Here is an 11,272-nt window from a genome sequence, read left to right as displayed (position 1 = left end):
CACCAACCGGGACCAAAGGCCTCTGTGCTGCCCGCCCCGGGGCCAAAGTTTAGTCCCACCTCGCTAGTCGAGAGGGGCGCGCAGTGGTTTATAAGCCCCACTGCCGCACCCCTCTCGAGCTCCTCTCCACCGCAGGCTTTCAGGCCTACTTGCTATTGCTTTGCCTGATGGGCCTTCTGGGCCTACTGCGGGCCTGAATCCTGGCCCATAGTAGGGTTTCTAGTCGTATTCAGGCAGTGGAGGCCCAGTAGGAGGCATTTTTTTGTTTTTTTGTTTTCTTTACTTATTGTTGCTATATTTATTTATTTTTCAGTTTTTTTCTTTTGTTTTCTGCATTATTTATTTTCTTTTGTTTTTTGCTTTATTTTTTAATTGTTTTTTCTTTTAGTTTTAGGAAAATTATAAACTTTCTGTTAGTGCCATTAGTTTTCAAATTTGAAAACATTTTTTTTGTTTTTTTTGTTTTCTTTCTTGCTTTATTTATTTTATTTTGTTTCTACTTACAACAAAATACTTATTGTTGTTTTTTCTTTTGTTTTCTGCATTATTTATTTTCTTTTGTTTTTTGCTTTATTTTTTAATTGTTTTTGCTTTTAGTTTTAGGAAAATTATAAACTTTCTGTTAGTGCCATTAGTTTTCAAATTTGAAAACACTTTTTTTGTTGTTTTGTTTTCTTTCTTGCTTTATTTATTTTATTTTGTTTCTACTTACAAGAAAATACTTATTGTTGCTATTTTTAATTATTACGAGGGTCGAACCATAAGACATTAAAGCATTTCAAATGAACTCTGAAAAAGTTGAAAGTTGGCATGGTATCATAAATTGACCCACATAGCATGTGCATGTACAAAACGGACAATGGTATCATACTCGTCAGTTACAAAGTTGGCATGGTATCATCATAATAGTTGCGGGAGAAAGTCTTCACTTTTTCTTCGCTTGTGTCATTTGCTTATTGCGCCGTAACCATGGATAATCTTCATCATTTATCAGGATGCTGGGGTCAGCCTTGACTTTGAAGGGAGGAATTTCATGAAACTTTTCATAATCTTCAGACATGTCTGTCTTGTCCTCCACTCCCACGATGTCCCTTTTTCCTGAAAGAACTATGTGGCACTTTGGCTCATCGTATGATGTATTCGCTTCCTTATCTTTTCTCTTTCTCGGTCTGGTAGACATGTCCTTCACATAGATAACTTGTGCCACATCATTGGCTAGGACGAACGGTTCGTTAGCGTACCCAAGATTTTTCATATCCACTGTTGTCATTCCGTACTGTGGGTCTACCTGTACCCCGCCTCCTGACAGATTGACCCATTTGCACTTAAACAAAGGGACCTTAAAATCTACTCCGTAGTCAAGTTCCCATATGTCCACTATGTAACCATAATATGTGTCCTTTCCCCTCTTGGTTGTTGCATCAAAGTGGACACCGCTGTTTTGGTTGGTGCTCTTTTGATCTTGGTCAATCGTGTAAAATGTATTCCCATTTATCTCGTATCCTTTCCAAATCAATACAGTCAAAGATGGTCCCCTGGACAACAAGTACAGCTCATCACAAACAGTGTTGTCACCTCTGATACGTGCTTCCAACCAACTGCAGAAAGTCCTGATGTGTTCACATGTAATCCAGTCGTCGCACTGCTCCGGGTGTTTGGAGCGCAGACTGTTCTTGTGTTCATCGACATACGGGGTCACCAAGGTAGAGTTCTGTAGAACTGTGTAGTGTGCTTGAGACCAAGAATATTCGTCCCTGCATATTATTGAGTCCCTTCCAAGCGTGCCTTTTCCAGTCAGTCTCCCCTCATACCGCGATTTAGGGAGACCTATCTTCTTAAGGCCAGGAATGAAGTCAACACAAAACCCGATGACATCCTCTGTTTGATGGCCCATGGAGATGCTTCCTTCTGGCCTAGCGCGGTTACGGACATATTTCTTTAGGACTCCCATGAACCTCTCAAAGGGGTACATATTGTGTAGAAATACGGGGCCCGGAATGACAATCTCGTCAACTAGATGAACTAGGACGTGCGTCATGATATTGAAGAAGGATGGTGGGAACACCAGCTCGAAACTGACAAGACATTGCACCACATCACTCCTTAGCCTTGGTATGATTTCTGGATCGATCACCTTTTGAGAGATTGCATTGAGAAATGCACATAGCTTCACAATGGCTAATCGGACGTTTTCCGGTAGAAGCCCCCTCAATGCAACCGGAAGCAGTTGCGTCATAATCACGTGGCAGTCATGAGACTTCAGGTTCTGAAACTTTTTCTCTGCCATATTTATTATTCCTTTTATATTAGACGAGAAGCCAGTCGGGACCTTCATACTAAGCAGGCATTCAAAGAAGATTTCCTTCTCTTCTTTGGTAAGAGCATAGCTGGCAGGACCTTCATACTACTTTGGAGGCATGCCGTCTTTTTCGTGCAAACATTGTAGGTCCTCCCGTGCCTCAGCTGTATCTTTTGTCTTCCCATACACGCCCAAGAAGCCTAGCAGATTCACGCAAAGGTTCTTCGTCACGTGCATCACGTCGATCGAAGAGCGGACCTCTAGGTCTTTCCAGTAGGGTAGGTCCCAAAATATAGATTTCTTCTTCCACATGGGTGCGTGTCCCCCAGCGTCACTCGGAACAGCTAGTGTGCCGGGACCCTTTCCAAAGATTATGTGTAAATCATTGACCATAGAAAGTACGTGATCACCGGTACGCATGGCGGGCTTCTTCCGGTGATCTGCCTCGCCTTTGAAATCCTTGCCTTTCTTTCGACATTGATGGTTGGTCGGAAGAAATCGACGATGGCCCAGGTACATATTCTTCTTGCAGCTTGCCAGGTATATACTATCGGTGTCAAGTAAACAGTGCGTGCATGCGTGGTATCCCTTGTTTGTCTGTCCTAAAAGGTTACTGAGAGCGGGCCAATCGTTGATGGTCACGAACAGCAACGCCTTTAGGTTAAATTCCTCCTGTTTGTGCTCATCCCACGTACGTACACCGTTTCCATTCCACAGCTGTAAAAGTTCTTCAACTAATGGCCTTAGGTACACATCAATGTCGTTGCCAGGTTGCTTAGCGCCTTGGATGAGAACTGACATCATAATGAACTTCCGCTTCATGCACATCCAAGGAGGAAGGTTATACATACATAGAGTCACGGGCCAGGTGCCGTGATTGCTGCTCTGCTCCCCGAAAGGATTAATGCCATCCGTGCTTAAAGCAAACCATACGTTCCTTGGCTCACTTGCAAACTCGTCCCAGTACTTTCTCTCGATTTTTCTCCACTGCGACCCGTCAGCGGGTGCTCTCAACTTCCCGTCTTTCTTACGGTCCTCACTGTGCCATCGCATCAACTTGGCATGCTCTCTGTTTCTGAACAGACGTTTCAACCGTGGTATTATAGGAGCATACCACATCACCTTCACAGGAACCCTCTTCCTGGGGGGCTCGCCGTCAACATCACCAGGGTCATCTCGTCTGATCTTATACCGTAATGCACCGCATACCGGGCATGCATTCAGATCCTTGTACGCACCGCGGAAGAGGATGCAGTCATTAGGGCATGCATGTATCTTCTGCACCTCCAATCCTAGAGGGCATACGACCTTTTTTGCTGTGTATGTACTGTCGGGCAATTCGTTATCCTTTGGAAGCTTCTTCTTCAATATTTTCAGTAGCTTCTCAAATCCTTTGTCAGGCACAGCATTCTCTACCTTCCACTGCAGCAATTCCAGTACAGTACCGAGCTTTGTGTTGCCATCTTCGCAATTGGGGTACAACCCTTTTTTGTGGTGCTCTAACATGCGATCGAACTTCAGCTTCTCCTTTTGACTTTCACATTGCGTCCTTGCATCGACAATGACCCGGCGGAGATCATCATCATCGGGCACATCGTCTGGTTCCTCTTGATCTTCAGCAGCTTCGCCCGTTGCAGCACCATCGTGCACATCGTCTGGTTCCTCTTGATCTTCAGTAGCATCACCGTATTCAGGGGGCACATAGTTGTCATCGTACTCTTCTTCTTCGCCGTCTTCCATCATAACCCCTATTTCTCCGTGCCTCGTCCAAATATTATAGTGTGGCACGAAACCCTTGTAAATGAGGTGGGTGTGGAGGATTTTTCGGTCAGAGTAAGACTTCGTATTCCCACATATAGGGCATGGACAACACATAAAACCATTCTGCTTGTTTGCCTCAGCCACTTCGAGAAAATCATGCACGCCCTTAATGTACTCGGAGGTGTGTCTTGAACCGTACATCCATTGCCGGTTCATCTGCGTGCATTATATATAATTAAGTGTGTCAAAAATCATTACAGAATATCATGAATAGATAATTAAGTGACCAAATTAATAGAAGTTCATCATCACATTAAGACCAAAGTACATACATAGTTCTCATCTAACAACGTAAAGCTCTGCAGAGCATCTAACTTAATTAAACCATACATTGAAACTATGTAAAACATTTCAATGCGAAAACAAATGCGATCATAATCGTAACCGAGGTAACAACTGATCCAACGGCATAATGATACCAAGCCTCGGTATGAATGGCATATTTTCTAATCTTTCTAATCTTCAAGCGCATTGCATCCATCTTGATCTTGTGATCATTGACGACATCCGCAACATGCAACTTCAATATCATCTTCTCCTCCTCAATTTTTCTAATTTTTTCCTTCAACAAATTGTTTTCTTCTTCAACTAAATTTAACCTCTCGACAATAGGGTCGGTTGGAATTTCCGGTTCAACAATCTCCTAGATAAATAAAATCTATGTCATGTTGGTTGGCATAATTATCATAAACAATAAATGAACCAATAGTTATGAAAAGATAATATATACCACATCTGAATCATAGACAGGACGAGGGCCGACGGGGGCGGATACCAAAACCATCGCACTATATAAGATGCAATAATAAAAGTAAGAAAATTATACAAGTATCTATATAAACATACAAGTAAGAGTTTTTTTTCCTTTCAGAAAGAAGATAAGAACAAGAGGCTCACCACGGTGGTGCCGGCGACGAGATCGGCGCGGGCGATCGACGGCGGTGAAGACGGGGACGGGACATGACAGACCGCTAAACCTAGACAAATATTGAGAAAAATGGAGCTTGGAGGTGGAGCTTGGAGAGGAGAAAGCTTAAGTAGTGTGGCTCGGGCATTCCATCGAACACCTCGTGTGCATAGGAGGTGAGCTAGAGCACCACAAAGCTCTCTCCTCGCCGGCCACGAAAAACAGAGCAGTGAGAGTGCTCTGCTCGCGGGGTATATATAGGCAATTAATTGGTCCCGGTTCGTGGCTTGAACCGGGACTAAAGGGAAGCCTTTGGTGCCGGTTCAGGCCACCAACCGGGACAAATGGTGGTGGGCCAGGAGCAAGGCACATTGGTCCCGGTTCATTCCACCAACCGGGACCAAAAGGTCCAGACGAACCGGGACCAATGGCCCACGTGGCCCGGCCGGCCCCCGGGGCTAACGAACCGGGTCCAATGCCCCCATTGGTCCCGGTTCTGGATTGAACCGGGACTAATGGGCTGACCCGGCCTGGACCAATGCCCCCTTTTCTACTAGTGTTCACATATGGTTGAGATGAAAGGTTACATTTGATATTGTCTAGCTCCACTAAGAAATTTTTGCTTCATTATGTGTTGTGCAATGCTTGTGTTGCCATATTTTTTGTAACTATTTTTTCCGCAAAGGTTTATAAATGAAATGATTTCCTTTCTGTTTGGATGAGGTGGTCAGGCATTTTGTTGCCTATTTTACAGCAAAATATCCATGCGAAGTGCTGGTGGGGAGACAGATTTGTTTCCTCTTCATACATATATATATATAATTCTTCAGAAACCAGGGGCAAGTTACAAGGGTGTAATGTACATGTTTTTACGTATCATAAAAATGATCCAAACTACCATCGGATCCTCTAGGGCTGTATCATAAAAATGGAGTTCAAATATGGAGGAGCTTGGAGGATATGTAATCAAGCCTTGCTTCCCCTTTGTCTCTTATTTATCTGGTTTATTTTGACAAAGGAATAATTTGCGATAGTATTTCAGATTTGTGCCTATAGAAAGAGTATGTGATGTGATATTGCAAAGCTTTTTAGGGCTATCCTGTTTCTTCTGTTGGAAATTATCTTTTCCTATTTATTCCGCACAAAACAATTTGCTCACTATAGTAGTGCATTATTCATTGTGATATATGAAGCAAACCCCATGAATTTATAGTTGATATTAAACGTGTTGACAAGCAAACACAAGCAGATTGTGTGCCATGAGGAGAGCAGCGCAAATAACGGTTGCTTTAGTGTTCTATATCTATCAGTAATGATGTGTATCTCCTTTTCAGTTGGTTGAATTAATTAGTGGCTCACTAATTAACAAACCAGGATGCTAAAACTTGCTATATATATTATTGCTCATGTCAAATGAGGATTGCATATATGTTCAGTTAAGCTGCTATTTTGAGTATTTCTCTACGATGAATTAAATTAACTTTTTCAATACAGTGAAACTGCAGGTGCTATACTTGCAAAGGTGGAGATGTAAGAGCAAAGAAAAAAGGGGGTAAACTAGCTCGTACTGGAGAACTAAACTGAACTTCTCTATTTATCGAGCATATCATTGTACCACGGGAAGACTTCCCCCAAGATCAATGCACATGTATATCCGAAATCGGGGAGTCAAGAACAATCTGTGAGCTACTCATTATAGTCATTGTCGATATTAACTCTTGTGCGGGTTTTCTTGGTTATCCGCCTTTTGCTGATTTGCTCCTGTTGCTGTAGTAATCCAAGGGTGAGGTGCCATGACTGCTGATAAAGTACGTCTGTCACACCAGGAAATGTAATGTTTCAATTGCATATAGCAAGGAAGGTCAATTTGACACAGCTGCGCTGCCATTCGCCTCTCCCTTCTCCCGTGGAAATGTGGTTGATGTTTCTCGGATCTTCAGGTTGGTGCCCCTGTTTGATGAAACATTTTAGTGAGATTATGTGGATCTTTGGGGAAATCTATTTCTGCTTCTTGATGGAATTCTTTTCATCCAGTAGTTAAGAAGCAAACAAATGGCTTGAACAGTTCTCTTTGTATGAACATAATTAGCTCTCATTTAGTACATCAGCCATCGCAGTTTCTTCCTCTTCTTCTTGGTGCTTAATGACTGCGCAGGTTGCATGACAAGTTTTCTTCCTGTGGAAGATATTGTGTATCTTCCATCTAGCATCGTAAAAAGGCGGTCTTAGATTGCTCTGTACTAATGATTGTCTCGAGGGATTATTTCATTCATACTGCTCTGAATTAATCATACTCTCCTGCTACCTCATTACCTCAGTATGGTACAACTTTGCTAGCCATTGTTTGTATTTGTAGTACAAATTGTAGAATTAGGATCCACCGACATCTATTTACTGCTCTGGATTAATTATTATTTGATGACCATCTAAAGATACCATCTGACCTAATGTTTTTCATTAACTTCTTCTCCAGACCACGCAAGCAGCGGTGACGCCGTACAGGTCGCTCTTACACCACCAGACTCCCTTCAGGATAGTTACCCATGGGCACGTACTTCTGCTGTTTATTCTTACTTGTGATTCCGCTCGTTGTGATCGTGGCTCGATCCATGTTGCGGACCAATTATTATTTTGTTTAATTGTGATGGATCGTCTTGGCTTGCTTTTGGCCTGAAGTTGTTGCCTTGCTTTTGGCACACCTTATTCCACTACCTTTTGTTGTTGCTTGGACCAATTTCTATGTACTGAACATATTTATATCAATGTTGGGCTTTTGATATAATATTGCTACATTATACTCGTGATTTCCAGTGATTACTCTGATTTCTACTTACGCTAATGAGTTTTTACAAAAGTCATACTTGATGCAAATACTTCCGTTGGCTAAATTGTATAATTGTGACAGGTTTACACATCATGTCAAGGAGTATTAAGTTATAACATATGTTTACTTAGGTTCTTTGGCATGTTATTCATAGGGTTATCAAGTAGGATCTTAATAGAGTTATTCACAATATTAAGTTAGGGATTGAACCTGTGTCGCTCCAATATCATGATATTGTTCATATTTGCAATGCTTCGATGAATGTATTATCATTATCAGTTTGGATATGACTTGTACCCGGCAGCGGTGCTGCCGGGTGCGGCAAGCCGCACTTCCTACCTAGTAATTCAGTAAGAAGGATACTGATGCGCCGATAGTGGCCGCTCCTTTTCACGTGAATAATATCATGAGAAATGCATATACCCTCTTCAACTTCATGCATCTCCATGCGCTAGCAATAACTACAGCCAATCTTGCCCAAGCCGGAGCAACACACACTCACGCTCGACACAGCACTATATTCAGCTCATTGGTTGAGTCGTTCTAGACACAACACTAAACACTATATTCAGCTCAACATTGTTTTTTTCTTCCAAGCGAAGAGAGAGATTTATTAGTCGCCGGATAATGTTAGTACAGTTCAAATTCATTGTGTTCTCCTTTTTGCATGCTTATTATTGAATTCATGCTTCAGCCAATTTATTCAAAAGTCTGAACTGATAGAGGTAGGCAGGCAATATATTTCAACACCCTCCCCTCCCCCTCCCCTCTCACGTCTAGACTTATTTAGGCCTTAGACGTGGGGTCGATGTAGGCCACAAAATCTTTTTTTAATACTGTGTTGGCGGGATCTTAAACTCAAGACCCCTTGGCTCTGATATCATATTGGATTCATGCTTCAACCAACTCATTCAAAAGTCCAAACTGATAAAGGTAGGCAGGCAATATATTTCAACACTTATATAGGTCTAAGTTATCAAAAAATGGATAAAGCGGTCAGTTTAGAGGCTAGCAATGGCGGAGTTTCTCAAGGGTGATCTTGTGCCACAACCCCGGAGCCATGAATGTCATTTGCATTGGCCCATATGTATAGTAAAAGACAGGCTGAAGCACATTGTATTGCCCAAGCAAAGAGGCAGACACCATCCGCAAGTTCCTCCTCGGCTACCATGACCCAGTGCCAAGGAGAGGAGATCGACGCCGGTGCAGTTAGTGCATGGGTCGAGGGTGGTGGAGCAACTGCTGCGACAAACAGTCCGCATGCCCGTGAGTGGTCGACATTGCTGGCAGCAGTCACCGATGCAGCGGAGGAGGCTCGGTAGAAGGGCAGCACTGGGCGCCGGTGCGCCGGCCGAAAGTTTCGGCCGGCCTGCCCCCAGCCGCCCGATCTGGCTGCATGAGATCGTCAGATCGCAGCCTCTATTCTAGTTTTTTTTTGCGGGTGAATTTTTTCCTTATCTTATCCTTGTCTCCAGCACATAGAGAGAGGAGCGAGCCAGTCAAGGCCGCCATGGATGCGCGACCACGTAGCCCGTGCTTGCCGCCTTGTCACCGCCCGTGCTCGTCGCCTTCGCCGCCTGTGGTGCTCATCGCCCTGGCCATGGCGCCGCCCGCGCTCGTCGCCCCGGCCGCCCGCCACATCGCTCGTCGCTCCGGTAAGGGTGCCGCCCGTGCTTCGTCGCCCCGACTGCCCGCCGCATCGCTCGTCGCTCCGGCAAGGGCGCCGCCGTGCTTCGTCGCCCCGGCCATGGCGCCGCTCCGCGCTCGTCGCACAGGCCGTCCGTGCTCGTCGTTCTGGCTGCCCGCACTCGCCGGAGATCCCCGAGCTCACCCGTGGTAGGAAATCTACTAGTGTTTTCTGGCTAACCAACGCTGAAGTTGGTTCCAGCAAAAAACATGCGAGTTGTAGCTTTTTTTTCATGGATGCAGCTACCTCTCACCAATGATTGACTGGTTCCAGCAAAAAACAGAGATGTCAGTTGTAGCATTTTCCTGTGTCGGTCGTAGCAAATGAAGACAACGGTTGCAGAAAAAAAATCCTCGTCGCCGCCGTCGAGCTTGCAGCTCCATGAGGAAAAAAGGGGATGTAGCAAAATTCTCCGATGGATGTAGCAAAAACTACAACGGTTGTAGCAAGAAAAGTCGATGTTATCCCGGGACTCAACTCGGCCATGAATGAATGTAGAAAAAAAAATGAAACGGGTGTAGCAAAACAAATCACCGGTTGCAGCAAAAACATATACCGGTTGCAACAAAAAAAGAAAAAAAAATATCATGGTCACCATGGTTGCCATCGAAGAAGAAGCCCGTTCTGGCAATTCTGGACGCCGGTTCCAACAATCTCTACGGTTGAAGCTTTTTTAGTCAACGGTTGTACCTTTTCCCTTTTCACAGTGTCTGGTTGGTGCTTTTTTCATCTACGGTTGAAACTTTTTCTATCACGGTTGCAACATTGGCCGGCCCCCAGCTTCTGCCATGTCCGGTTTAAACCTTTTTCATGGCCGGTTGTACCTTTATCAGGTGTCGGTTGCAGCTTTGCACGTTGCATAGAACTGGTTGTATCACTATGCAGCAAAAAGTGAACACTGTTTCCGGCAAATTTTACCATGGATTCCAGCAAAAAATCTGCCCGGTTGTAGCATAGGTGGGATAGCAGTTTCAGATGCATGGGGAGGTGGCGAGAGGAAAAAGTGACAACACGAGAGAAGAATAAAGCTGAGAAAAAAAGAAAAAAAATATGACGCGGAAGAGATGAGGTTCAGGCCCAGCAAACAAACACATGTGCCAGTCTGTTCTGGTATAAAAGCGCGAGCGAGCGAGGGGCGTCCGGCCGAGTGTTCGGCCGGCGCCCCGGCACCAAACGTTTTCCCCGGTAGAAGCACAACCAATCTGCTGTTGGAAGTAAACACGACAGCCTGTGTCCGTGTCTTTCACGTAGATGTATCCGTGTAAGGTTCCAAGTCAATCCCGAGTAGAACTAGGAATAGTTGGCAGGCTAACTAGCTATTATATACCCAAATGATAACGTCCACATGTGTGGCATGTTTACACATCGCTCACACGTCTTGATCCACGTTTATTCTATTTTATACGAATCCTAAAGGAATCTGTTAGAATCTGAGTGGCACGTGGGCATTATCGTATGTGTGGGCGTTGGAGAGTTCAACCACACGTCCCGCAACACATAACTTGCCAGCTGCGCTGTGTGGGCGAACTAATTTATGTCCACATAGCCACTACCTAGTCCACGCGCGTGTGGGCGAACTGTTTTTCGCCCACATGACACTCGTATGTTGTTGGATGGCAACTGATGCTTGGACTAGGATTTGATCTCTGCTCTGCAGGTAATCAACAAAGGGAGCTAACCACCTCACCTATGACACTATTTGTTGAACAAGCTAAGGGAAATACTGTTTTTGAC

This window comes from Triticum dicoccoides, chromosome 3B (assembly GCF_002162155.2).
Source record: "Triticum dicoccoides isolate Atlit2015 ecotype Zavitan chromosome 3B, WEW_v2.0, whole genome shotgun sequence".
Lineage (NCBI taxonomy): Eukaryota > Viridiplantae > Streptophyta > Magnoliopsida > Poales > Poaceae > Triticum > Triticum dicoccoides.
Note: the sequence above shows the minus strand (reverse complement) of the source record.